The sequence below is a fragment of the Aedes aegypti genome, chromosome 3, assembly GCF_002204515.2.
Source record: "Aedes aegypti strain LVP_AGWG chromosome 3, AaegL5.0 Primary Assembly, whole genome shotgun sequence".
NCBI lineage: Eukaryota > Metazoa > Arthropoda > Insecta > Diptera > Culicidae > Aedes > Aedes aegypti.
In genome coordinates this window covers 293,968,344-293,992,369 of record NC_035109.1, presented here as the reverse complement: position 1 = coordinate 293,992,369, position 24,026 = coordinate 293,968,344, and the positions used below count along the sequence as shown (strand labels likewise).

General features: G+C 32.9%; 1 protein-coding gene across 2 annotated transcripts in view; it reads left to right on the top strand.

Moving 5' to 3' along the window:
* The first annotated feature begins 1,066 nt into the window (after window positions 1-1,066).
* The window catches only part of LOC5565520 (bifunctional methylenetetrahydrofolate dehydrogenase/cyclohydrolase, mitochondrial), a 45,463-nt gene continuing 22,503 nt past the window's right edge, over window positions 1,067-24,026 (top strand). The window contains exon 1 of one of the 2 annotated variants that reach the window (XM_021850459.1): window positions 1,067-1,277. The gene's annotated coding sequence lies outside the window, so the exon portion shown is untranslated. The remainder of the gene's footprint in view (window positions 1,278-24,026) is intronic. The other variant, XM_021850458.1, reaches the window with a different exon arrangement.

Genomic DNA, 24,026 nt, shown 5'->3' with positions numbered 1-24,026 from the left:
AAAATAATGGCCCCTGAAGCCGAATATGAAGGCCAAATGCTTACAAGTCATTTACTTTTTGAGTTATTTTAAAATTAAAAACATCTCGAACCACGGAATACGCCTAAAGGTAGGCAATTTCCTAAGGGAAAGTTACATTCTTAACAGTAATTCGGTAATGTTGCCTAATTGAACATACTTATGAAAGTTTTGACAGCGGAATCGTTTTCGGCGATGCCGTTTTTAAGTAAGAACCGCATTTTCCTTGCTCATATCATTTACAGAACTTATGTGAGACATGAATGTTTGGTAGTGTCATTGAAATCATTGTTTCGAAAAGTTGCCAAATTTACGCATAAGGTAAATGCAATTTTCGCAAAAATCTTCACTTTTATCAGCTGATAAATATAAGAAAGAGAAGCACCATTCATGATTTGGAAATGTTCCATCAATAAATGATAATGCGAACTTTTTATGAGATGGGTCATTCCGATCAATGTTACCCCGCTGATCAATGATACCCCGGATTACGGTACTTATAAAATTTTTAATAACTGTATATTTATTGCAAAGCAGGTTTACGAGTATATGAACATTACGGTTAACAGACGTATAAGAAGTGTGAGTTATACAGTCGACTCGACATTGAAGGGACCATCGGGTTGGGGGTTATCGAATTATAGAACACAAACCAAGTGCAAATGAAGTCTAAAGGACTATCGAGATAGCCATAAAATACAAATTTTACTATGGTTTTTTGACTCGATATCGAGATACGGAATATTTTGTAAGGGTGAGTTAACTGTATAAACGAAATATTATTTGATCAATCATAGAATCGAGTAATTAAGCCAATGCTATGGCCCAAAGGCCTCTTACCTCAGTCGTTGCTTTTGGCGATTGAAGTTAAAATGAAATCTTATCCATTTTGTCTACCCCATTTCAAACACCATCCACTTCACGGTACAGCCAGGGGTCGGCCCTGCGCATTCGTTTGGACTGCCGTAAATGTGTGCGTATTATCCGGCTTTGACGTTTTATCGTAGCATGCCTCATATTTACAAATATTCAAGTGCTTCTTCTGGTGTAGTAGGCTGCGATATACAGGTATTTGATAGACCATTAGATGCACATACCTCAATCATCCGATGGCTTTTAGTGCGAACAGGGATTAGATCCCAAATAGTAGTCCAGGGTATTGCATCATTTGGCATTTTTACACTTGTTCTAGTTAAACTGATTGTGTTCCGTTCGAATTCGCACAATATTTTCGTTTTCTGGACGGGGAATCCAAAACTGTAAGTACTGTTTATAGCCATGTATATAATTCCACATACAGTGAAGGCAGTTTTCAGAAGCAAAACATGTAGTGACGATAGTTTCCCATGTCAAACAGTGTGACTAATCAGTAGTGATTGATTTTAATTCTGATAAGACCTCCCAGTGATAGAACGATGTTATTTTTCTTATTCTCGAAAGTCAAAACAAGCCCCAAGGGGTGTGCTGATTAGAATGCATAAATATGTTTCTAACCCTTCGGCCTTCATCGCCTTGGCAACTGAAGCACATGAATAAAAATTATCTCCGCGTGAAGCACGTGCTTGCGCCACCGCTTGCTTGGATGTTGTTGTTTGATAATAATGCACGCTTAAATAAGGTGACACATGGTGTGGCTCAATGATTAAAACATAGCAGTTATGATTTATCATAAACTTAATCACGATTTTTAGTGTATTTGCTGATTGCGTTTGACGTGCAAATCCAACCTAACTGAGCTTCATATGCGGTAGAGTAACTAAAGGATTAGCAACCATGATACACACAAATACAATAAAAAATGATTAACTTTTTTTATAAGTAAAAAAAATATATTCAAATCGGAAAGTTTTCAGCATGTGTTGGTCAATCAATAAATTATTTTTAATGCATCATTCAACACTTTGAATGCCATTTTTCGGACAATGTATATATTTGGCATTAATTTAACCTTCCGGATATCACGCGATTTACCCTCGCCAGAACCATCACGCAGATGATGTGTTCAACAATCGAGGTTTTTTCTATTTTTAGCAAATTAAACACAAACATCTTGTTGCAAAATGAAATAGTGCGTTTGATTTTGAATCGTTACAGGCTCATTCCCTTATCGTTTCAGTTGGAAAATTTGCAGTGGTTGATGATGAAGCAATGAATAATTCAAACAATTCATGTTTATATAACGATAGTTTTCATTTTCGAAATGAGTAATAATGATTTGCTTAACAAAACTCATTGTTTTTTGAAGGTACAAGTGTTTTCAATTCGTAACACATGCACATCAGGCGTGCAAAGACAATCTAAACCAGTGTTTTAAAAATAGAACAGGCGGAAACATGGAATCTTTTATACCGTCAAGCTACCATTCACCGTGCATTTAAGAAAAATTTGCACTTCAAAAAATTATATAACTTTTCCAAATAATTTGAAGCGTACTAAAATACCACTACGTAGCGGGCAATTATATAATAATTCAGGGAAAAATCTAAAACTAGTGATGCATAACAAAAAATTACTCAAAAATTAGGTTTGAAAATGTCATGTTAAGGTCGCCTCGTACCGTTCTATGTCACCGTTTACCGTGCACACTAGTGCACCATTCACCGTGCGTATAGTTTTCATCATGATTTGATTTTGTATCTTGAAGAAAAGTTGTTGATGGAGCAACTATGTTGCTAGTAGTGTGCGCATTCATTTTTAAGAGTATTCAAATCTTCATTTACAATAAAAACTATAAAAAGTTTAAAAATTGACTAAATTATTATTTTTTAATTAAAACCGTTATAGGAGGTTTGACTGTATTATCCAAACCATTCCATATTCACTTAAATTCTGAATATGAAGTAGTTTAATGACGACATAACAATATATCTATTATTATCGCACAATTTCATGCCTTTTACACTAATGCACGGTAATAGGAACCATATATATTGAAAAGGATCCATTCACCGTGCATTTAGGTTTCGACTGAAACACAATAAAAATTCTAATTTGCATAAAATCTCATTGCTCATACGATGAAATACATCTTACTAATAATATCCACAGTGAAAACTTGTTCAAATTTTGAAAAATTTCATACTCTATCGTTAAAATAAAAAATGTAATTTTTTGGCGTTTCTACTAAGTTTGTTGCAATATCTCGTTATCAAACAGAATTCACATGATTTTGTCTACATAAACTAGGTTTTTCAAAATGATTTGTGACAAAAACTACTTCGTTTCATCAGTTTTATCTTATTTTGCTGACCAAAGAATGATTTGTGAAAATTGTATGAATATTCTGTAGGAATTTGTATATGTGCACGGTGAATGGAGGCCGCACGGCGACTGGTGACTTAACGGTACTCCTGAAAGCGTAAACGGCCAAAGTTGCGATTGTGAATGTTTAACTGTTTGTCCATCCGCTGTCAAGATTGGCTTTACCGTGTAATAAACCATAAACTAGTTTCATTCTTTCAATCAATCTTATGTCGTTTTCGTTTTTAGGAACTGGGTCGGTGATCAACACATAAATAAACAAACGTCAAGCAAATTGTAGTTCGGTCGAACCTGAATCGGGTTGGGGTTGAAACTGTGATTCAGAACGGGTTGCGCCAGTTCCAACCTGGGTTCAAAAACGAATTCGACATTAATGTGACGAAATAAGTGACGGTTATAGTCGCCTTTGGTTACAGGCTTGAATGTATTTATTAAATAGATGTGGACTAATATCCCTTTCGGGACGGACCATGTTTGAGTAATTATTTCAAAGTTTACCTTATAAACTCATCATCTCGTAGAACAAAACTTTCTTTATTTTGGCTATTCTATCAATCCATGAACTTTTTAGGGGCAAATTCAGACCAACACAATTGTGCTGGTCCGTCCCCAAGGCGGTCGATGTTCGAAAAAAAAAAATCTTTTTTTTTTCTTTAGAAAATTGTTCCTGCCATGCCTTTTTAAAAAATTTTGGACCCATATTTTTTATTTCGTTATTAGGGTGCTCCTTCTTAGGATAGGGTGATCCAAAAATTCAGAAATAATTTTGTTAATTTTTTTATACACATTAAAATTTAAAAAAATATTATACTTTATTTTATATGATTATTTTTTTATAAATTGTTATCGTTATTGTTATTGTTAACAAAAACTAGCATGACATGTGAATGGCGCTGGTCACATTTTTGTTGATGATGACGTTCCCGTCTCTTTTTAAGCATTATTCTACCCGGTTTTCATGTTTCGTGTTACCAGAAGATTAAATAAATTGCTCCCTTCCTGCTGATATCATTTAACATGGGAAGATTGAAAAGTTTGTTAAAGCGCCATTTTGGAATGAGCTCCTTCCAAATGTGACGCTAGAAGAAACGTAAATAAATGGGCCCGCCAGCAAGTTTCAAAGCTTGTAGACAAACGGAAAACATATGATTCGAAACGTCTCATTAAATGGATTATTACCATCAATTTTTTCCTTCTTCTTTCTGACGTTACAGAAGCCTGCTTCTCAACTCCTCATGAGCACTTCCACAGTTATTAACTGACAGCTCTCTTTGTCAATCGACCAATTTTGCAAAAGATCCTCGACCGGCTGGACTCTAACCTACGACCCTCAGCATGGGCTTGCTGAGTATTGGCACGTTTACCGTTATGGCTATCTGGCCCCCAATATCAAATTTACTTTATTTTATTTTCGAGTATTGCTTAAAATTGAATTTATGTCATTATAATATAATATTAGTTTTTACTAGTTTGTAGGAATTAAAGATCTTGGACAGATAGCTTACATATAACAGAAAATTTAAAAACCCGTTTAAAAACGGTTTGCCAAAATCAGGTCATTACCCAATTAAAAGCATGAATTTCCCTTTTGAAATTGTTACATTATTTATTTATTTATTTATTTATTTATTTATTCATTTTAACAAAAATTTGGAAGAGGGAAAAACCCTTTTGAGTGATTTGTTTTTCCAAAATACTTCTCAAAAGGGCGCAAAACCTCTTCATCTTTTCGAAAATAAGTAAAACTAATACTAAAGGCTCAACCGGAAACAATCCATAACCGAGCCAATATCTTGAAGGAAAAACATCGATCAGCAATAGTTGAGGGACAACTATGTTTCTTGAACTCTGAAAAGAAAATTTGAAAGGCAATATCAAACAATATAACCAATTTCATAAAATAATTCAAAAATAATTTTCATCATAACAAGAGATTTACTACCAAGAATATCTCGAACCGATGTAGGTACAGAATGATATAATTTTTGAAAACTATCAATGATTTTTCTCCTTGGCATAACATACGTCTGACAATGAAAAACTATGTGATCAATGTCTTGATAAGATGCACCACATTAACATAGATTATAATCTACGATATTAATACGAAATAAATGACTATTGCAAATATAATGATTGGACATGAGCCTTGAAATAAGACAAATAAAATTTCTGCCAACAGATAAATTTTTAAACCAGGGTTTTTTATCCACATTTGAACATATGGAATGACACCAACGACCTTTATCACTTGAGTTCCAATCATTTTGCCAAAGATTGATAGAATATCTTTTTAATTTAGAAAAATATTCTGAATAAAATATGTCACGGTTGAAAATAATGCCACGAGAAGCACCTAGCTTAGCTAAGGAATCGGCTTGTTCGTTACCTAATATTTAACAATGTGCTGGAACCCAGACAAATTTAATGATGAATCCTCGAGAATGCAGATCATATAAAAGCTTGCGCAACATTAAAATTAAATGATGTGATTTAGAATTGAAACTAACGGATTTAATAGCATTTAAGCAGCTCAAGCTATCAGTACATATAATATAAATGTTTGGAGAGCATTCCTTGATTAAATTGCATGTAAAATATAAAGCACACAATTCGGCTACAAAAATAGAACAAGGAGATTGCAGTTTAAAAAATGTGCGTTGAAATTGTTACATATATTCCAGCTATTTGAAAAATTACATAAAACAACCAATTTTTTCTTAGAATGTATTTAAATATTTGAAAACTATCAGATTTGAAAAAAGTGGCAAAGACAATATTTCTAATAAGACAATCCATAGGACAGCTGCGATCAGCAAGCTTTTTAGTTTGCCATGAGTTTTTAAAGTTTCGCAATCGGTATGACCGTTAGATTACAAAGGAAAATGTAAAGCTCTGACCATACTCGTAAGTTTTTTTTCCCTTTCGTTTCGGTTGCATGGGCACTTTTAGCTGTCCTGGAAAGCATTATGTACGATTATGACCTTTGAATCGACACGAATCAACGGACTAGCATGCAACGCCAAATGGCACAGTCGTGATACGTTCAGACGAAAAAAAAACACTGGAGCGGGAATTGAACCTACACTTCTTTGATCGATACAGATAGCTACTTTGCAATACTATACGCACGGAAATGAAGTCCAGATTTTAATTTTTAATATATCAGTCTCAAAATTCAAGATTTGGACAATATATTTTTTAAGGTAAAAGAAACGAAACGATATTTTTTTATATAAGTGGATAATCTAGACTCCAGAACTACATACATTGCTTAACAGTTTAGTTGTGTTTTCATAGTACTGCAAAAGTTTCCCAGTTTAAAACGCATTTTGTACATCAACATCATAAACAACATTTTTGTGAGTAGTACCAGCATGGACTGCATACATCAATAGTATGCCATTTAAAAGACTCTGCAGCTCAGAAGCAAATAATAAGCAAAAGTTTTCAGTTCCAGTTGCCCAACTTCAAAAATATTATAGCAGATATTGAATCTGCATGCATCGTAGAACACCAAAATAGATAATCGCTTCACCATGATACTGACAGATTATCAAAGCAAGAGGACATTCAAATATTACGTCCATTGTTTTTAAGTCTGTCTAAGTCCTTTCTATGCTCATTATCACGCTTTTTCTCAAGCCCCTAGTATATGCACTGTCACACTTTCGTGCACCCCCACTTGGATTGACGTAATTTTTGAACGTTCCCCAAAAATTTCACTGTTTCCTAAACTTCGCTATAGGAGTATTAGGACAATAAATGTGATTCCCAATCTAATTCAAATATGGACTTATACAAAAAGTTTTAAACCAAATCTATGAGTTTCTGTGACATAGTTTTTGAACGGTACATAATTTTTATGATTCGTACACTGCGGCAAAAAAACTTAATAATTTCTTAAGGAATAATTATGATTTGGCGCCACAACGATTATTGTTGAAATTTTTAAGTTTTACTTATGATTTTGGTGAAGATTTTCATTACTAAATTTCATAAGTCAATTTATGAAAAACAGTAAGAAGCGCAATGATGTTTGGTTACTTAAAATTGGCAATCACTAATAACGGTTGCCTTTTATCTCAGGCGAGCTCAAAAATTGACATGTGTTAAAAACATGTGATTTGTTATCGATTAACTTGTACCCAACATCGAAAGCGGAGCAGCTTTTCTAGCGATTGCTATGAAAATTATTTCAAGTTTTGGTTCTTAAATATTTCAAGGCTCTCACTTATGAAACTTATGATCCCATTTTAGAAATGGTTAAGCGTTCAATGAAACCATAATTTGGTTGATTCATAAGTCATGATTTATGGAAAATCTAAGTATTTTTGCCTCAGTGTATGTAACCACACATTCATGTTTTGATGCAATATTATGCACTATTGTGGACATTAGAACCAGATTCAGCCATTTAACTTGATCAAAATACTGAAAATGAAAATTGGTAGTCCACAACGAACATCGACCGGGTAAGTGCCGGCACCAGCACAATTGTGCTGGTCCCACTTTGTCCCTCCAGAAATCTTTGCTGGGTAAATCAATTCTCATTTGGTCTTCACCATTTCAAAGGATGACTTTTTCACTCTCGATTCGTACCTGTGCATACCTAGAAAAAACGAATAGTTGAAAAGTTGCGACAGATAAAACTTTTTCAATTCTTACGGTGTTTGTTTACATTTTGTTAACTCCGAACTGGTGTTTTCTAAACACGATGTAAACAAAAGATTTTGTGCTCAATTACAAGTATCAATGATAATTCAATAGTCGAAATCAAAAAAGTTTAGTAAAACAATGATTTATTGACAAAAAGAATCATTCAATGTCATGGGCGCCGAACAGCACAATTGTGCTGGTTCGTCCCGAAAGGGATATTAATGGTTTGGTACTTGATAGGGAGAAAACCTATGGATAATATTTGATAAGAAAATATTGTTGTGTTTCATTTATTTGCTTGATGTTTATATTATTGAGACATTTCAAACATATACTTATATAGTTATTTGCGTAAGTTCTGATGCACCTCAAATAAACTACGGAAAATAGTTGGAAACATATTCAAAAAGTATTTTACTAAATACTCTTCCTTGGCATTTATTTTAAGAGTTTGCCATTAAAATAGACAATGGGTCCAATTATTCTACTCGTGTTTGAAGTATCAAAACAAATTGATTCTCAAGTTTGTATCAAGTACCTATTGAAAAAATAACCCGTAAAATAAAGAAATTCCTTGAGAATAAAGTCAAGCCTCCTATAAGGCGCAAGCACCCAGCCTATCGCAAATTTTAAGCAGTTTTAAATGGGATGGGGTTGGGCTCTCGTTCCGAGTTTTGAATGGAATTGTTTTTTCCCATAGTAATTCCCATACAAAATTTGAATGGCCTGTGCAGTCACAGTTCTCACAGTGAGCTCACATTTTTATATGACACTCAGAATCTTATTTGAAAAATGAATGGGGTGACTGGAAGAGCAAAAACGAGTTTTTGAACCATTCTTATTCTTAAAATGCCTAACAACTCTTTAGCCCATATTTATAAGGTTTAATCACCGCATGACTTTATTATTATGAAAATTTATTAGCTTTTTTCGGTGAATGCAATACCTATACTCAGAGTGAAAGGGAGTAACGAAAGTAATGAAATGACAAGATGGATAAAATCGCAAGCGAGCGACGAGAGAAATGAATAGAAGTTGAAAATTTGTTTTAACAGAGGGCCATATGTGTGAACAACACAATCGAAACGACAAATCGTTGCCTAACGTCCTGGTCTCGAACGGCTAGATGTTGTAGTGTTGGTCACTGCTCACACTAGACAGGCAAAAATTTGTCGCCTCGACCTGTTAACTATATTGTTAGGCGTATGTAACAGTTCTATCGATCGTTGGCATATTTTCGGAGATTGATACGAAATTGACGTTACTTATTGGATTTTTTCGCGTCTAATATCAACACTACAACATCTAGCCGTTCGAGACCAGGACGTTAGACAACGATTTGTCGTTTCGATTGTGTTGTTCACACATATGGCCCTCTGTTAAAACAAATTTTCAACTTCTATTCATTTCTCTCGTCGCTCGCTTGCGATTCTACACTGAGGCAAAAAAACTTAATAGTTTCTTAAGGAATAATTATGATTTGGCGCCAAAACGATTATTGTTGAAATTTGTAAGTTTTACTTATGATTTTGGTGAAGAATTTCAGTAATGAATTTCATAAGTCAATCAATGAAATTCGGTAATAAACGCAATGATAATAACTCAAATCGAACTATCAATCGATAATGTTGTTCGCCTTTTATTTCAGGCGTGCACAAAAATTGACATATTTTGGTAACATGTGATCTGTTTACGATTAACTTGTAGCCAAGATCGAAAGCGGAGTAGTTCTTCTAGCGATTGCTATGATAAATATTTCAAGTAATTGTTATTAAAAAATTCAAAGCTCTCACTTATGAAACTTATGATCCCATTTTCGAAATTTTTAAGCGTGCAATGAAACCATAATTTGGCTGGTTCATAAGTCTTGATTTATGGAAAACCTAAGTATTTTTGCCTCAGTGTATCCATCTTGTCATTTCATTACTTTCGTTACTCCCTTTCACTCTGAGTATAGGTATTGCATTCACCGAAAAAAGCCAATAAATTTTCATAATAATAACTCTTTATCCCGCTTTGTCGCGCTCTTCTTAACTACCACGTGAGTACTAATGTTGAAAGAGTTATCAGTTACACAGCGTTTAGGGCAAAGAAAGGCCCGTCTCGTGCTGATAAGAACCCGTTTGCAAGTGAGCTCGATTCAATTTCGAAATCACAAACAGGTTATCACAGACAAATCGATTAATAAAACAAATAATTATATCTATATAAACAAAAATGGATTGGTGTTTGTATGTCACGAAATGGCTTACGATCGGGTCAACGGATTTGAATGATTCTTCTTCCGTTTTGTTCGTCAAGGGTTCTGGCGTGTTTGTGTTTTTGGAATTCCCAGGATATACGCCGGGAAAGTTTGAAAAACAGAGTACATGGAATTGTCATTCTGTAAGGAGTGTATCGAAAAGTAGTCGCAAACATTCAGAACGGTATATCTCAGAGCATAGTTCATCTTTTTAAAAGTTTTTTTCACGCATATCTTCATTATGTCATCAAATATTGAAGGAACTAAAAGAACATTGAATAATATACAAGGTTTATAAAGCATAGAAAATAAAATCTTGCACAAAATTACATTTTTGAAGAGTTGTCTTAAGATTCGATGATTTGTATTGAATAAAATGTATATATGGCGCTTTATGGCACACTTTAGCAACATAATTGGTCTTTTTTCACTATGTTCAGCACCCACGTAGCAATAAAGTTGTATTTCTTTTTATTATTTTGTGATTATTATTTTGTGATGCGATCTATGGATAAGGAGGAAAATACGAATTTATATTAACACTTCAGTCGTCGCGCTTTTGTATGTTGTACAACAGTGGTGAAAAACCCTTGCTTTTCGATCACAAAAGCAGCGTGATGGTCCTTAAAAAGTTAAAATGTAATTAAAAGTATTTTTTCATTTTTATCTCGTGAAAAGATATTAGCAGAAGCTTAAAAGAGAGTACGTCGATATTCATAATGTCCAACTTTTCAAAGGTTGTTTTTAGCGAGGTGTGTGCATTTTACTTTGTAGATAATTGAACGCACCTTGGTTTTTAGTAAAGCTAAGTATGCTGTTTCGCTCAAGAAAAGTAAAGAAATTCCTTGACTGAAAGGGTCAAGAAATTTCCTACTGAGAGCCCCCTTTGAAGTGACATTTCTTCTCAACTGCGTACTGCGATCAGAAAAAAGTGATTTTCTTGACCATTTCTTGGGAGAAATTTTCCACGCATCGAGATAGGCGATTCCTTTTCTTGTCAGTAGCAAACCGACCTTAAGGATGGAAAAAGGTAGGGGAACCTAGTCCAATCCGGACCCTGTTCTAATTCGAACCATCAAGCATCTCTCAATACTGAGGCTACTGAGTGTACCAAGTGTTTTTCTACCTACCGCCTCATTATTGGGGCATCAGGCGGTCATACATCGAAAAAGTTTTATCTCCTAAATCATTTTTGGTTATCTTCTTGTTATTATTTACAACAATATTAATAAAAAACCTAGATTTGAAGATGCTACTTCCTTTAGTTTCTGAGATATACAGTATCAAAATCAGAAATGGATGCAAAATTTACACCTTTCGGCGAAAAAACCGTTTTTTTTCAAATTCATTCAGTGGCGCGGGAAGTGGGTAGGACAGGTAGGACATGTCCTACGCATAAAAAAGCCTGGGTAGGACAATCAAACGATTGTCCTACCCACGATTTAACAAAAACAAGATCAATAGAAAAGTTGAAAAATGAATTAAACTATTTATCATCTGTTCAATATACATACAAAATTGATCAACGTACTTGTTCTAATGGAAAATGGAAGACACGAGTTTTCATGGTTTCTCATGCATAGTGAAGCGTGACATAGTTTGTGAATGACTTCCGAAAAATCCTGGCTCGTGTGAAGAACGATTCAGAATACCTATAGTGAAAAGCTTGGGAAACTAACTGTAAGAATTGTTACAAGAAACTTCTTTAATCGTTAGGAAAACTAATGTAGCAATCTTCTATGGTATTTCTGAATGTATCAATGAATGTTTTTTTTTAAATATTAACGATCAGCCCTGTAAATGTTCCGTGAGCATTGCTGGAAGTAATTCATGAGAAGTTTTAAAAATATCCATGGAGAATGACCAGATTTTTTCTTATTTCTATGTTAGTGAGGCTTTTAGCCACAGGCTGGTTCGCCTCCAATATCAGAAAATTCTTGACGAATCTTTGGAAGCTGCTATAGATTAATCTAAGACCAGTCGCATCGTGTTATACAAAGCACGAGTGTGGTTGTGCCAGCGATTTCTGAACGTGCGATTACTCTTGACATAATCTATCAAAACATTGACACAACTTCTTTACGATTTTAAGTCAACATGTTCTTGGCTGATCCCAAATTTCTCGAAGTCGTTGTTAGATAGTTCTCGAGAAATGATATTTTCGGGTCTTTATTTTAATGCAAGTATCTTAAAATTCTCTACTTATTTATTTATTTATTATTTATTTATTTATTTTAACAAAAATTTTAGAAGAGGGAAAAACCCCTTTGAGTGATTTCGTACCGAAATCTTTCTCAAAGAGGCACAAAACCTCTTCATCTTTTCATACAACATTACAAAACAAGTTAAACATGAACTTAAAACTAAAGGCTCATACGGCAAAAATATGATCATAGCAGAGCCACAAACTGCAACATGAATCCATTGTTAAATGAAGTATGGGTTGACTTCCAAAACAGGATGAGGGAGGGGGTCTGCCAAAAAAGAATCCATCTTCATATCTGAAAATAAAAATAAAAAAACACACACAAAGCACGAGTATCAAGCAATATATGAGATTTCATTCAAAAAACCAAATAAGAGTTTAACCCTCTAATACCCAACCCCGCCTTTAGACGGGGTACACTTTGGAATTTTGTGTATTTTTTCGTAGCTCGGAAATCAAAATGATTTTATTTTTGGCTTAAACCTTGACTCATAACACGCATATGAGAAAAGTTTTTTATGTCTTTTGAAACTTTTTTGTATTTTTGAAAATTGTTTGAAAAATTGTATTTTTGTATAACCTACAAATGCCTGGGGTTTATTTACCATGTAATATAAAAAATCGTACCTTTTATATTTTTCTACTATTAACCTATAACAGAAGAAGGGCTTGGTGGTATTAAAATAATTCCAAACCTGTGTTTCCGTTAATTACACGGAAAATAAAAATATTTTCAGAAAAATATTTGAAATTTATTATTTTTAAAAGTACCGTAAAAACTTGAATTTTTATTGTTGCCAAAAATCAGTAACTAGAAGAGGCTTCAAGAAAAAATTAAAAAGGATAGAGATGTTCAAAAATAAAAATTATAAAAATCAAAAACCAAAATTCATAGATTTGCGAATAAAAATAAATCATTGCCCAAAACGTGTTTAGAACGATTTTAGATAACTGAAAATGATATTTAGATCGAAAATAAAAATTTGGGTATTAGAGGGTTAAGTATATGATAACATCTTGTACCCAGTATATCCCGAATAGATACAGGAATTGGATGACCATAATTTATTATATTATTAAATAGTTTATTTCTCGGTAGAATGAACCTAGAACATTGAAGTACAATATGATCAATGTCTTCATAAGATTCACCACATTCACATAAATTTGAATCTACAATATTGATACGATATAAATGATTGTTACAAATATAATGATTTGAAATCAATCGCGAAAATGTACAAATAAAATTTCTGGATTCTGGTATATTTCTAAACCAAGGAAAATGATTGACTTTTGGACAAATTGAATGACACCATCTTCCTTTATTACTGGAGTTCCAGCAAGTTTGCCAATTATCAAGGGAATGTATTTTTAATTTAGTATAATGTTCAGAAGGAAAAATATCACGATCATAAGTTATACCCCGATCAACACCAAGTTTAGCCAATGAATCAGCCTGCTCATTACCGTATATTCTACAATGAGCAGAAATCCACACAAATTTAATGATAAATCCTTGACTATGCAAATTGAATAATATTTTTTTCGTCATGAATAAAATATGATGAGTTTTGAAATTGAAAGAGATGGAACTCAAAGCACGAAGACAACTCAAGCTATCAGAACATACAATGTAAACATTTGGTGGGCAATCCTTTATCAAGTTACAGGTAAAGTATAATGCAATCAATTCTGCAATGAATATGGAGCAAGGAGATTTTAATTTGAAAAAATGAGCCAAAAATTCATTGTATACTCCAAAACCCGCGAAACCTTGAGCTAAAGATCCATCAGTGAAATAAAATTGTGAAGAAATAATTCCATCAAATTTACGCATAAATAAAATATTGGCAAAAGAAGAATAAAGATGGTTTGGAATTTGTTTCAGTTCATGGAATAGAGAAAAATCAATCAAAGGTTGAAAAGTGTGAATATTAATTTCAAAATTATAAAAACTATTATATGAAATTGGTACAATATTTTCAGATGAGCAATGAATGTAAGATTCCAATATTTTGCTCGTTGGGTTAATCTCGAATAAGGACTTCAAAATTTTGATAATTGGATGATTATTTGATAAACAATTCATCAAAAATTTACAATTCAGTTCTTGAAATCGAATTTTAAGTGGTACAACACCAGTCAATATTTCTGTTGATTGAGTATGAGTTGAATTCATAAGTTTCAAACAAATTCTCAAACAACGAAATTGTATTTTTTCAAGTTTGATAAAATGTGTTTGTGCAGCACTTCCAAAAGTGAAACAACCATATTCCATTACTGAACGAATAGTAGTTTTGTAAAGTGTAATCAAATCAGATGGATTAGCACCCCACCAAGTACCTGTAATAGTACGGAGAAAATTGATTCGTTTCGAACATGTTTTTTGAATTTGTTTAATTTGAAAGTTCCAATTTAATTTAGAATCAAACCATATGCCAAGGTATTTAAATTCATCAACTTGTTCAATTTCGATTCCATTAAGATATAAATTAATGGAAATGTTCGAATGTTTTCTCGAAAAGATTATATATTTAGTTTTTTGAACAGAAAACGAAAATCCGTTCTCATGAGCCCATGAATCAATATTATTCAAGGCACATTGCATAAAATGACTAATGACTTCTCTACTTTTGCCGCTGATAGAAATAACATTATCATCAGCAAATTGAAGCAAATAACAGCCATTAGGAATTATTGATGCCATATCGCTGGTAAACAAATTATATAAAAATGGACTTAAACATGATCCTTGTGGAAGTCCAAAATAACTATATCTTAATAATTTTGAGTCTCAATTATGGAAAAAAATCATAATTTTGAAAGAAAATAAATTATATAAGAAATTAGAAAACATACTGGGAATTTTGAAATTATTCATCTTTTCAAACAATAAGTCAATTAGAACAGAATCATAGGCTCCAGAAACATCAAGAAAAGTGGAAACTAAGTCCTGTTTTTATTAAATGAAAGTTGAATTTGTGAAGCTAAAAGTGAAACACAATCGCGAGTACCACGACCTCTCCTAAATCCAAATTGAGATGATGAAAAAATGTTATTGTTTTCAGCCCACAATTCAAGACGATTCAAAATCATTCTTTCCAAAAGTTTACGCAAACAAGATAATAAACTAATAGGTCTTCTGCTATCAGCTGAAGATGGATCTCTGCCAGGCTTTAGGATACTGATAACTTTGATAAAGCGCCATTCATTAGGAATGATATTTTGAGATAGGAAAGTATTATATATTGAAAGTAAACGAATTTTTCCATCATCAGGTAATTTTTTTAACACAATAAATTTAATGTTATCAATACCTGGGGCAGTATTTTTAGTAATTGATAATGCTAAATTGAACTCGGGTAATGAAAATGGACAACAAAGCTCAGAAAAATAATTTAGTGAACTATTTTTAAATTTAATGGAACGTGGGGCAAAATCAGGACAAATTTTTGAAGCAAACTCATGTATCCATTCTTCTGAATATTCTAAAACAGTAGGAACGGCGGGATCATAATTTCTTAGATTTCTGGCAACAGTCCATAAGGTAGATAAAGAAGTTTCTCTATCTAAATTTTGAACAAAATTTTTCCAATAATTTCTCTTTTTGGATTTAGTTAGTCTTATGAATTGTGCTTCAGTTTTACGATATGCAAAATAATGATTTCTGGAGCCTGATTTACGAAATAATTTAAAAGCATCAGATTTAGTTTTCAAAGCAATGGAACATTCATTATCCCACCAGAAAGAAGGGCGATTTTTTTTAATAAATCGCGAAACATTTTTTTTATTTTGTGATTTGAGTAAACAATCAATTATTAATTTTGAAAAATTATTGTAATTGTCGATTGGGGATACCGAATCAATAAGATGAATTAATGAAAAGGATACAAGATCAGTAAATTTCGTCCAATTGACATTGTTACATATATCAGGAAGATTAAAGTCATTAACTAATTTACCACGAACAGGATTTTGAATTTCAATTAAAATTGGTAAGTGATCACTACCATTAGGATCGTCAATAGTTTTCCAAAAAGATTTTAAAGATAAACTATTAGAGCATAAAGACAAGTCAATGCATGAATGATGATTTGGTGGTACAACAATCCTAGTAAAAGATCCATCATTTAGGATATGTAAATTTAAATCATCGATTAAATCCATAATCAATGAACCTCTACCGTCCGTCTTGTTACTACCCCAAGCAAAATTATGTGCGTTAAAATCGCCTAATATATAAAATGGAGGAGGAACTTCATTCAATATGTTTTTGATTTGCGATAAAGAAAACGTAGTATTTGGAGGAATATAAAAGCAAATAATTGAAAATTCACACTTTTCTTTTTTAATAGAAATAGCAACATATTCAACTTGTGAATGCATTGTTAAATCTAAATATTTGAATTCTATATCATCACGAATTCCAATAAGAACTCCTCCATATGAAGAATCTCTATCTTTTCGAATTATATTAAATTTTGAAACATGAAAGAATTTGGATGAATCTAACCAGGTTTCATTTAAACAAAACAAATCTATATTATAACTGCACATCAAAGCTTTTAATCTATCAAATTTTGGAATAATGCTACGGCAATTCCATTGTAAAATGTTCATATTATTTAAATTAATTGAAGCCATTACAGAGAGAAAAATGAAGATAAAAGAGGACCAAAAGAATTCAATTTATTTAAAAAGGTAGCCAAAATAGGTAAAAATAATTTAATTATTTTTTTCCAAAAATCGTTCAATCCCAAAAAATCTACTATTTCTTCTAAAATGTTCAAAATAGAATTATCAGTATCCTCTTTTGCTTTCTCTTCCGATAAATTGTTTGTATTTTGATTTTTACTGTTAGATGTAGGATCTGTCTCTATTTTATGAAATCCGGGAATGTTTTTAGAAGAATTAGTACCATTTAAAGGAGGAAAACTAACATCAAAAGAAGTAGACGGTTGAGGTTCAAAAAATTGATTATGATTGTTAGAAGTTTTATTGTTCGATCTTTTTCTTTTGCTAGGAGGTTTGTAAACATAATTGCCAAAATTTTCTTGGTTAGCAACACCGTCATCATCTGACAAAATTTCAAAAGTATTTGCGGAAGTAATGTTATCTGTCGATTTCATTACTTCTGCCTAAGATAGAAGATTTTTATTTTTAATTTTTTGATTGAATTTTGATTGATTTTCAATGTAAACAGCACATTCTTTCAAAGAATTGTGTTTCTGTTTACAATAAATACACAAATTAGATAGGTTTTTACAAGTGGATGAAGAATGAAATTCACCACACTTTGAACATTTTTGTTTATTTGAACAAAAATTTGAAGTGTGACCAAAAAGAAGGCATCGGTCACAATGCAGGAGCTTTGGGTAATAAAGTCTCACGCGAAAAATTACATTATCAACATTTACGTAATCTGGAAGTACAGATCCAGAAAACGTAATCTTTATGCAATTAGAGTGTACATATTTGGAATTATTACCATCAATAAATAATTTCGATAAACGGACGCAATCCAAAATCTCGACAGGAGAAATAGATTTGTTCCGAAAAAAAAACCTGAACCATGATTCCTAATGTCATCACAATTCAATGATTCGTCATATATAATTCCATTTATTTCGCATGAATCGCAAGGCGCATACACACGATAGGAATTAAAAAACAATTTGGATTCCAAGAGAGCATTAGCTTCATATCGTGATCCAAAAACTATTCTCAATTTATCTAAAGAAAGTTTTTTGATTTCCTTCACAGATTTATATTTTTTATAAATCTCCGAGGAAATCAGTAAAACATTAATGGGTTTCTCCTTTTTTCGGAAATATACGACAAAAGGCCCAGAAAAACTAGAGGGATAAACTTTTACACGAAAAGGCTTGGTCAAGGAAGTGGATTCTGAACAATCAGTATTTTCTTTAGGGTCCCCCTCATCCCCGTCAGTTTCCATAATGAAAACTGATCGCAGAAATTAAAAACTATGTCTAACGAGAAATACAAGAAAAGGAAAAGAAATAAATAAATAAGATAAAACTATACTCAAGGTTTTGCAGCGAACGAAACTCCAACAGCAAAAGTAACGAAAACTTGAAATCCAAATCCTTGGTTTACAACTCTTGAGCGGCAAATTCGGATAAGGCTTCAATTAACTTCGGCAACACCAGTAAAAGTAGTCCAAAAAGGCTGAAACACCAACACCTACGAAGAGTCTTGCTATCTGAAGTTTCCCAACAGCACAGCACGCCAATTACACCTTCTCTTCAAATGCTTTACACACGAAATCCAAATTGCAAAACTCCGGGGTAAAAATTTACCTGAAAGTAGAAAAAAATTGACAAGCGCAGAAAAAATGACCTGTAGCCCGGTCAAGGCCTACTTACCGAAGATGAAAATTCTCTACTTAAATGGAAGTTTTCTAAAGTCTCTGTTTTAACCTTAATGGTCTCTAAAGATTATTTTTATATTTTGCTTGTATTGAATCCTGATGCAAAATTGTACAGGCTCCAGAGAAAGCTTCAGAGACTATATCTCAAATCTTCAGAAATCGATAGTGATTTTATTTAGAATACTTTCAGGGTCTCCTAGAGGGATTTCTCCTGAAATTCTCCTAGAGATTTCTTTGCCGAACTCTCCACTTGTTACTGTAGGAGATCTTCTTAAGATTTGCACAGAATTTCTTCCGAAGAAATACACAAAGGTTCCAGAATTTTTGAAAAAATAGCTTGAGGGATTTCTCAAGAAACACTGCAAGTATTCCTCCGCATGTTCATGTGGATTCTTTCAAGAATTCATCTACGTTTCCTCCCAGGGATCCAGGAATCCCTTGAGGGGTTCTTCGAACAAATCTAGCATTTATCTAGCATTTCATCCAAGTATTTTACAGCATTCGATCCAAATATTACCTCGCAGTTTTCCAAATATTTCTTAATATGTACCTTAAAAAGTCTAGTTTTCACACCAGTTAATACTGCAACAATTTTCCCAATGATTCCTCCAATCATCACTGCACAATTTCTTTCGAGATTCTGTCCAATGTTTTTCGAGAAGTTACTTTAGAATACCCTGTGAAATACTATCCTGAGGTTCGATTCATTGTTTTTTTTTTCGATTACTCTAGCAAATTATCTATGAAATCTTCTTAAATTTCTTTCAAAGTCCAGGAGTTCTTTGATAATTCATCCTTAATTACTTTAAAACTTACACATGTTTTATCAAAGGTTACTTTAGGATTTTCTTCGGATTTATTTTTCAGAAAAAAATCTTACCATTTCCCTGGAGAGATTCCTGGAAGCAATTCTGAAAAACAAAACATCCAAGACTTACTTTAGAAAATCTCATATTAGAGGAATTTCTGTAGGATTCTTAGAAGAAATCTCTGGAGCAAATGCTGAAGGTATCTTCAGATAAAATTCTAGTTGAAAATTTGTATAAATCCTGATTTACAATTTCATAGGAAATCTTTGCTAGAACTTCCTGGAGGCATTTCTGGAGAAATTGTAAATTGAATTTTAGAAGATGTTCTGGCCAGGAGGATGTCCCGGAGAAATCTATGGATGAATCGCTGGATAAAATCTTGGAGAAATTATGACTTTCTTAAAAAAATATCTCCAAGAATTTTTGGAGGAGTTTTTATGATTTTCGAAATAATCTTTGTAGAAATTACATTTCTGTGGTAGGTACTTCTTGGGAAAAAAGGCTGATTTTTTTAGGTATTATAAGCATTTTTTTGGAGAAATTCCTTGGGATTTAATAGCTAAATGTACACCTTTAGAAAATTCCGAAGTAATATTTGACCATACTTACAATAATTTCTGAATAAAAAAATATCACATACAGCAATCATTGGCGTAGCTAGGATTTTTTTCTGGAGGGGGCCTAGGGGGGGGGGGCTAGCAAATAATTGTTTTACAGAGGTAATGTCGGTCGCAATAATCACGATTTTCACAAATTTCGTAGTTTTAACAGATTTGTATTGTTGTTTGTTGTTTTGTGTCATTTTGTGGCACATCAGTGATTTCAATTATTGCTACCAAAAATAGTCATTCCAGTCAAAAATCCTTCAAGATTTCTAGCAAAAAAAAACTCACAAAGAATGTCCTTGGTGATACTTCCAAGAACTTTTCAGGTATTAAACCATGTGCTTCGAAGAGAATCCTCTGAGAATTCATACGGGAATTTCTTTATGAATTATTTCCGTACTTTTGAGTGCTTTCTCCAAGAACTCCTTTTCACGGAGCTCGTCCTGGGAAATTATTCTCAGACTTTTAATCTCATCAGAAAATTTTTCAAAGAATTTTAATCGAATACCTTATAAGATCTCTTAAAGAACTCCACGAGAGAATGAATTAAAAACTATTTTAATTATTCCTCCTGGAAGGCCCTCTACGAACTTATTACATATAAATTTTATTTGTTAGTTCAAAATATCCTACAGTTGTTCATTAATAATTTGTTTAGGATTCTAAGAAATTACTGAAGATTGCTCCAAAAAAATAGTACACAAAATTCTAAGAGTCCCACCAAACAGGTCTTCAACATCAACAAGTGAGGATTCATTCAACGGAAAGTTTGCCAACAGTATTTCCAACTTTGCTTTTGAAGCTCTCTTAAAGTTTACCTACAGGATTATTTGAAAAAAATCGCAGCAAAAATTATCAACACTGCAAAAAATAAATGACTTCCAGATGTTACTGTAAGGATTCCTCTTAATATAAAAAAAGAATAATGAGCAATTAAAAAGATTTCAATTGGAAAAATGTTATTGATGATTTCTCAGTGAAGTTTCCTGCATATCTATAACTGTATTTTTTTATAGATAATTACACAGCGTAACAAAAATGACCTTTTTGCGTGCCTCAAGGATCGAGTTATGTGTCGCTTGTAGATTTGGGATCGCTGAATCTGATGTTGTTCTCAGAAATGTCCCTGCACGTCACATTTTTCAGCTACAGGTTGCCAAAGTTGTACTCAAAATTAGTTTAATTTATGTTTACAAGATTGATGTTTACAAGTTCCGCAGTGTTATTTTTTAGATTTCTCTAAAATCAATGAGCAACATCTCACATTCCTTCAAAACTCTCTCAAAATATTTATTTTTTTTTAAATGCCCGTCTAAGAAATGTTTAAAGAATTCAAACATTCCTATAAAGTTCCTATCGGAATACATTCAACTGCTTTTTCAAAAACTCTTCTGCGAAAATACTTTCCCGAGGAATTTGGTCCGGAATTTCTAAGAGAATTATATTGTTGTTTCCCTAAGCGTCATCTGAAAAATTAACCAGAGATTCATCTAAGTATTTTCCAGAGAATTTTGTCTTTAAGCCACACTAATGATTCTTTTGGGAATTTTTTGAAGAATTTTTTCACCAGATCTATCATGATTTTGCAATTTATTCTTAAACTTCTCGAAACAAATTTTGCGTTCGCAAAACTAGAACGATATGAACAAAATTAGTCTCAAATGAAAGCTTGGTTGTATATTTGTCTAATCCTTGCTGCAAATTTTAAATTTATATCAACCTCTTTGCTACCGATGCAATTGAGTTCAAAAAATGATCCAGATTTTTGCCTTAGCTTGCATAGCTATCGAATAGTGTGATATAAATTCAAAATTTTCGGCATGGATTGAACAAGCAGCCGGACCCAATTCTTGGCACTTTTGATTCACTTCGGCAGTGGGATTTTTTGAAAGCTACAAAGCTCATATTTGGCCACAATATGCGTCGTAGTGAAGTGCTCCTTATGACAAAGTTTCAGACAATTCGGCCGAGAAAAAACCCCATGCCAAAGTGAATCATGGAAGTGCCCAAGTGGTTCTGCACCTACTATCTAGCTTTCATTTGAGACTAATTTTATTCATATCGATCTATTCTTGCGAACGCACTAACAATTTATGTCGAAAAAGAGTCAAAAAGGTCGGGCAGGCCTGCTCAATCTGTAGAGCGCTATGCTAATTTTGGATGCAAAAGTTTTACTGAGGGTTTTCAATAAATTTCCTCTTAAGATTCGAAGGCAAAAGGCATTTCAAAAACAATTTTGTTTCGAATTCATGATATGCATGATTGAAATATTTTTTTTTCGAGAAAACTGTTTAAAGAAATTTAATGAAAATTTCTAATAGAACTTTCATTGAACTATCTCAGTATTTGATTTGACAGAACCAATGTTTTTTTTTGTAGGAATTGCGAGAAAAACTGAACTATAACAAAATAAACTACCACTTTTGAGGTAAATCCGGGAACATTCTCCGTAATCAATTTACTAATAAAGTAGACATAGAAGGAATTCTTGTCCTCCAGGAGGATTTTGCTTTGAAGCAAGTCCTTCAATATTATTTGATAAATTTTCAAGAGATTTGCAAACGTTCTGACGCCACCTTTCAATATTCTTTTTATTATGCTTAAATTTTATAAAAAATATCGAAACGTTTTTTGGAAAATTTTTGCTTCAAATCTGTTGGAAAACTTTAATAAGTTTTCTTGGACAAGTATAGTTTAAGCAATACATATATTCATACAAAAATACTTAAAAATAAATCAAAATCAAGAAGAGAATTGATTGCTGAAATAAAACGCTATGGTCGATTTTGTTACTTTATTTCACACCAGCTGGACGGTTAAGCTTTCGGTGGTCGCGCGGTTCACCGAAGTCAGAACCGCCACCCTGATGCTATGTAAGACAAGCGAGGTTCCCTCACTATAGTTGTACAAAATAGAATAAACTACTGAAGAGATTTTTGTCAATAACAAGAGTCATGTACATTGATTCGGAAAATTTTACTTCATGTTTAGTTGCTTTTTTTTAATTTTAAATTTTTATTATCATGAAAAATTCTGGGGGGGGGGGGCTGGATGATTCTGGAGGGGGCCAGGCCCCCCTGGCCCCCCCTGTTCCTACGCCAATGACAGCAATACGAGCAGTACTTTTAAAAAATCAAGTCAAAGCTGGTTGCAAAGTGATAATGATTTGGACGAAGTCACTGTTGCGTCATGTTCATCATCCAAACGCAGGCGCCCGGTAAAATCCTTTATTTTTTTAAGAATAATGTTAAATAAATAAAAAAACGATGGTGTTATCATGTAAATTGAAATAAAATCCATTTAATATGTCCAGCCTGGAAAGGTTTCTTTCTTTTCTTTTTTTTATAATAGGTTTTCAAAAATTCATAAAAAATGCTTATTGTAACCACTCCTCCCCAAATAATTTCCACGCTCCCTTCTACCAAACATGTCGGAAACTCTACATGAAATGAATAGAAACACATCCATTTTGTAGAAAACGTTGGAACTTTGCAAGGGGGAGTAGTGGAGGTGTCCAGTGATACTTAAACTTTATTATTCCGTGATATTTTACAAATTTCGATTATATACCTTGCTAAAAACAAATGCAAAAAAGCAATAAAATCTAAAAGATATTTTTGACCACCTGGTTGTATAGGGATCCCCCATAATTTGTAGGTGCAAATGATGATGATTATTTAGCCACCATCAGCGCAAGGATTACCTATGGCTGCAGAATCATACCGGGATGGTATGATCTACCTGATGGTTTGTTGTAGCAGGGCTAGTCAATATCTTTGAAGACCTTTGGAAGACAACACTAAGGCTGTTTTCTCATGACAAAAGGCTGGCG